This window comes from Monomorium pharaonis, chromosome 5 (assembly GCF_013373865.1).
Source record: "Monomorium pharaonis isolate MP-MQ-018 chromosome 5, ASM1337386v2, whole genome shotgun sequence".
Lineage (NCBI taxonomy): Eukaryota > Metazoa > Arthropoda > Insecta > Hymenoptera > Formicidae > Monomorium > Monomorium pharaonis.
In genome coordinates, this window is record NC_050471.1 from 21,765,031 (window position 1) to 21,771,847 (window position 6,817).

The 6,817-nt window shown below is 25.2% G+C and overlaps 1 long non-coding RNA gene across 1 annotated transcript; it reads right to left on the reverse strand.

The window, feature by feature from the left end:
* Positions 1 to 306: 306 nt before the first annotated feature.
* LOC118645557 lies at positions 307 to 3,735 on the reverse strand. The gene is made up of 2 exons (XR_004963265.1): positions 1,823 to 3,735; positions 307 to 1,617 (listed from the first exon to the last, which is right to left on the reverse strand). It is a non-coding gene; the product is annotated as an uncharacterized LOC118645557 (long non-coding RNA).
* Between the last annotated feature and the right edge of the window lie 3,082 nt (positions 3,736 to 6,817).

Consider the following 6,817-nt stretch of genomic DNA (forward strand, 5'->3'; position numbering starts at 1 on the left):
CAGCAAAAAGAGGCATGGGCAAACCTAAAGTTTTATGTGTTGTTTTTCCATTCGGTAGTAACGTTGCAGCGAACCAGTGAAAGCCATTGTACTAACAACTTTGTTTTGAGACTTGAGTAAATAGTAATATAATATAATGTTGTATAAACAAAAATTTTACCTAAATCTCCCGGTAATGTATAAACCGTCAATGTATAAACATTTTAATTGTTGACCATCAGTTTTTTCTAAAAGAGTTAAAACATAATCAACAATTATTTTTTGGTCATGATTTAACTGACTGTATTGTTGTTGACCAAGTAAGACTTTTTTTTCCAATTGTTTGGCATGTTCTTTTTCATATTCAATCGTTATTTGTTCCATTTCTGGAAATTGTGAAAGTTCCCAATTTTCTTTGCAAAGTAATTGACCAATTTGAATATAAGCCTTTCTTATCCCAGTGACTCGTTCAAATTGTCGTATATAATCTTCTGACATTGCAACTTGAAATTCATCCCACAATTCTTTTGAATGCCCTGGTTGGCAATGTATTAATATTTGAACAAAAGTAACCTAAGTTGTCTTGGCATCATCCAAATAGAAGCTTCGTTCATTGCACGTTTCCATTCTTCATTATCTTTAATTAAGCCTAAAGCTAAACATGAAGAAGTAAACGTTTGATGTAATTCACCATTGACTGTTTTTAAGTCATTATAGCATGTTGCTCCTTTGACATTCAATAAAAGAATACGTAAATGAAATAATTCGATTTTAGTTGGGCTAACTGAGTACATGCGTCCAATATAGTTAAAATGACATTGACGTTTTTTCCAACGATAAATTTGTTTTCCGTTAAATGTTACCTTTTTAAATACAAAATATAAAGGTATATCTGTATATACATACTGACGTGCATCAACATTTCGTTTATTTTATTTAAAATAATCCATTAACATTGTTATACGATCTAAAGCAGATTGTAAATCTTGTTAATTTGATTTATTAGATATAATAACATTCTGTTCATTTGGCAAATGTACAGATAGACGAATAATAGCATGACTCTTCTCTTGTAATGTTTTACCTATAAACGCCAGTAAGCTTCAACTGGTCCTACATAGCGTGCTTCAATAAAATCTTTGATTTCGTCATGAACAATTTCTACATTATTCACATCTTGTTCTATAACTACAGATGCTGCATCGTGACCTTTGTAAATATATTTGTATAAATACTTTACTGACTTAATACTTGAAACAACTTCAACATTAATATGACAATTAAAAATTGTGATAATATGGGACAATAAGGAACAAACCGATTATCTACTACAAATTCTTCGGGTTTCTCATACAAAATGCCAGTGTCTCTTCGACGATATTGTGGATAACCATTTTCATCCATAGTTGTTTCCTCGTGAAAGGATTTTGGAAAATATTTTGAACATTTTCCATTTATCATACACCAATCACCATATGGTCCATGAATCATATTCTTCATGACAATTTCATGTAAATTTTTATCAATAGCAGGATCGGGAATTTCAGCAGAAATATATTTATCAACAGTTTCCAAATTAGTAATTTTGCAATTTTGTTTCATAGTTATTAACATATGTATGTGCGGCAAACCGCGTTTCTGAAATTCAATTACATAAACAAATGCTTTTACTTCACCAAAAAATTTCTGTCGAACAATCAAATCTATCAAATTATTTTTTTTATATCAAAAATTCTAGCGCAAATATCAGGTCTATCATTAGGTTGTTGATTTGGAAGCAAATTTTCTTTAATTTCAAGCCAATTTGGATTACAAGTCATTGTAATAAAAATATCTGTTTTACCATATTTGCGAACAATAGTCATCGCATCTTGATAATTTTGCATCATATTTCTAGGTGAACCAATAAATGTAGAAGGAAGTATTATTACACGTCCAATATAAACATTAGTATCAGCCACTTTTTTCTAAATAGTCAATCAGTCCTTGGTGCTTTTCCACTCTCAAATGTTTTTGATTTTCTTTACACCAATTAATTCTATCTTTTTCTATTTTTACATAGCTATCAACAAGCCATTGTTGAAATAGCCGTTTACCTATTAAAAAAACATTGACATTATTACATACAGCCATTCGGTATTGAACATACATGGATCTAGTTACACGTTTTCCATCCGATTTGTTTAATATTATCATGCCAACCTTGTGTACCATATGGATAATACATTGGATAAATCCAAGGTTCAACGTTTGGATCCATACTAACGTATTTTAAAGTTTTATCACATTTGTTTCTAATTGTAACATAACAATCAGGAATATTTCCATCTGCAGTAGTTGAAAATATTGCAGCAACTTTATTAATTTTTTGAACATTATATCTTCCACGATCAATGCCTGTTTTTTTATTTAAAAATCCTATTTTTAAATTAGGTATATTTAAACCTAAACTTTTTTGATTAAGTACTTCTTCGTGCATCATTTGATATGATTGAGCAAATATATTATTATTACGAATAATGTCATCTAATGTACGCAATAACTCTTCATGAAGATTTGTATTTACATTTAAACGGCATTCTGTAGCTTCGTTAGCGTCAAGAATAAAAAGCTGTCCATAACTTGATTGCTCATTTATAGCAGGATATAATGCAGTATTAATTTGGTAATAAATTTAACCTTGAATTTTGAAACAATAAGGTCCTCGTTTTTATGCATTAAAATTAACCAAATTAGCATTAAAAGATGCAAAAGAAAATGCACCATTGTAACTTCTTAGGTTTTTAAAAAACTCATTAGATTTTTTATGATTTCCCAAAAATAATTGTTGTAGTTCATTAAAAAATGTTGGTAAAGGTTCCAATATAACTTTTCCATGATTACAACTATCTTTGAATGAGTTATCTTTATTGTGAACTTTTTCAGCGTGAAAATGTTTCCCTCTACAATATTCACACTCGACTTCCATTTTTTCTACATAATGTTGACTTAAATTATGATAATCTGTATTTTAAAACCCTTTGTAGTTAGCTCGAAAATTTCTAATTTTTAAATTTGTAGTATTATACGTTTGCAATAATTGTTTATCAGTTTCGAACAAATTATAACTAAAATCAGTGAGTTACACGCAGAATATTTGATCGAAGTATCAAAAAATAATATTTTAACTAAAATGAGTATCTAGAAATTTTCAGCTACTCTGAAAACGCATTTTAAAGTCTATATATTGTGTCTTGATATTTTGTTCAAATATTCTGTTCATAAATGAGGGAAAATAGTCTCAATTTGACCATATTGGTATCTTGTACTAAATTTTTCAAAAAATACCAAACGGCATTTAAAAATAGACGTTTTTAGCTATAATTTGCGCACTTGCTGCTTTTTTAATATTGAAGTATATTCTGGGGAGAGAGGTCTCCATTTACAGAAAACGCCCTATATACACGGTGTCTCGTATAATGTATGCAATACTTAATAGAAAGATAGACGAGATTAAGGTGAACATAAAAATCTACTATAGTTTTTGGATATCTCCAATAATAGCCAAAATAATAATTTTTTAAATTGAACAAATAAGAGCGCACCGAAAGTAGCGCTAAGCCGCTCGAACCGGCAGCCAATGCTTGACACAATGAGCCGTGCTATAGCTAAAGTGGCTCAGAGGCTTGATTCTTGAATTTATTCGCAAGAGAAACGTATGCGCAAATACCCTTTCAAACAGAAAAGTTGCAAGTTTATTGGTTAAAAGCCATATAACAGCTAATAAATTTCTAACTTTTCTATAAGATCAGAATTTGCAAATACGTTTCTTTTGCGAATGAATTCAAGAATCGAGCTCCTGCACTTCTTTCGGTGCGCTCTCATTCGTACAAATTAAAAAATTCGTATCTCGCTTATTATTGGAGATGTCCAAAAACTATAATAGACTTTTATGTTCACCTTTATTTTACTGTTCTTTTAGATTTTATTTTCTTTATAAAAAATAATTTTTCTCATCTTTTTGTGCATATAGGTATTTAGTACACAATATCATGTTTTTTTAGTAAAAAAACAGTTATGTAATCTTTTTATACCAATAGATTCTTTTTATTATTTTGTGCATAATATTATTAACATAAAACTACTTTCTTTATTTTTAAAATTTTCTTTACTATCTTTTAATTTTCTTTTCTTTATATAATAAATAATTTCCTTCATTATTTTGTGCATAAAAATATTCAGATAAAATAATCAAAAAGTAAATATTTTACAAAATATTTCATAGCTTAGTTTTCTGTATAATAAAAAACATTTTGCAACATACAAATTATAAAATATTTTCTAAAATATTCATTTTTTATCATTTTATTTTTATAATTTATATTATGCACAAAATAAAAAAAAATTAATTAATATAAGAAAACCATATAGCTGTTTTCACAAAAAATTATTTTGTGCATATAAATATTTGTTGAAATATTTTGCTTTTTTGTAAAAAACAGTTATGTTGTCTTTTTATGCCAATAGATTCCTTTTATTATTTTATGCATAATATTATTATAATAAAACGAGAAAAAATGAATAATTTACAAAATATTTTATAATTTTTATAAAATATTTCTTGTTATGCAAAAAACTAAACTATAAAATATTTCGTAAAATATTCATTTTTTATCATTTTATTGTAATAATATTATGTATAAAATAATATAAGAACAATCTATTGGTATAAAAAGACCACATAACTGTTTTTTATAAAAAAGCATGCTATTCTAACAAATATTTATATGCACAAAATGTCATGGTTTTTAAATTCTTTTTCTTATTTTGTGCATATTATTAAAATAAAATAATAAAAAATGAATATTTCACAAAATATTTCATAATTTATATAAAATGTTCTGTATTATACAGTCAACAATGTCGTGCTTTTTAAAAAATATATAGATAAAGAGAGAGAAAGAGAAAGGGAGAAAAAGAAGGAAAACAAATATAAAACCAGGTAATAATGTCAAAAATATACATAGTTATTTTTAAAAAATTATATTTATATAAAAAATATAATTATTAATATCATGTTTTTTTTAAAAACAGTTTTGTGGTTTTTTGTATCAATTGATTCTTTTTCTTATTTTATGCATAATATTATTAAAATAAAATGAATATTTTACAAAATATTTTATAGGTTTTTTCATAATTTTTTCAGTTTTTTTGCATGCATCATAGTCTCATTAAGATAGTTCAATTTTCAAAAAATTTCTAAGAAAATGATTTTTTTGGAGAACCACCTTAAATATATATTATACTATATTATTAAATTTTTAATAAAAAACAAATTTATAAAATAAAAATAATATATATAATTTTATATTTTATATTGGAATAATATTTACTATATTTCTAAACTTAAAAAACATAAATTACATTAATAAAATAAAATAATTATAATTTTATATTGGAAAAGACTTTTACAATATATATAATGTATTAGATACACATTTAATATAGTAGAGGAGAAAATGGTAATATAGCCAACGTGGACATAATATGGCTACCCATATTAACTCCATTATTAGCTGACGAATTTTAATAATTATTTATGATATCATTTGTTTAGTAGCCTACTGTTATATAAAGATGCTAATATGACAAAGCACAACAGTCAACATTTATTATAAAGCATTTTTACTTTTAAAGATTTCGAAAATTTTTTAAGGTACATTTTAACATTTAATTACACATACTTTCTCATTCTTTTTAAATTTAACCGCATTATCATCCAAATGTATGTACACTTGGGAACTTTTTTATTATTTAACTTTTTATTCGGCTGTATATATTTCGAGTTATACAAAATTGAACGATGATATAGGATGTTGTCAATATGGCCATCTAAGTGTGCTAGTAATAGTCACTTTCGAGATCTCCATTTCAACAAAATTTCTCGATAATACGATTAAAGGTTTAATTTAAGGCTGTTCATTTTTTCAAATTTTTTATATAATAGAGTTCTTTAGATTTAAAATTATTTTTATTTAATTTCCATTAAAAGTGAATAAAAATCATCTGTTTCGATATAACATCTTATTTTATATAAATATATGTTTCTAACAAAATACTGTGGCATTTTTAAACAAAACCAATTTTTTTACATTTATTTTTGTGGTAGCCATATTTATCCTCCCATTTCTTTTCGGCCTATTTTGCAGTATCGTTACATTTTTATAAATAATATATAATATGATAAATATTTTATAACTTTGAATTGAAAATCTAATGAGCAATATTTTGATAAATATAATCATAAAATTTCAACTCAAAATATTAATTATTAACAAAGTTATTAAATAAAATATAAATGGATGGCCATATTACCACCTTCTCCCCTATATTATTAATTATTTGCTATATTATTAAACTTTATTAAAAAACAAATTATGATAAAAACATATTGATAAAATAAAATTATAATTTTATATTGAAAAAGAATTATATAATATATTTAATATATTATATTATTTTAACCCTTTAAAAACCAAATGCGGACACTTTTTCTATGCGCGCAATTTTGCTCATTGCACATCATGGCTGTATAATTATGATTATAAATATATTTCTTTTAAATTTATCTTTAAACTTTTAAATCTTTTTTAACATAAAATTTTAATTTTTTAATTTTTATAAAAGTAAATGAAAGATATGGGACTAAATAGATTGACAGATAAATAGATAGATGGGGTGTGTAAAATATATAGGCAAAATAGGCAAATTATATTAAAATATAATTAGGTGAAACAATGACTTCTGTAGATAGAGGGAACAAATATAGAGTGCAAAAGAGAATGAGAAAGGGAAGAAA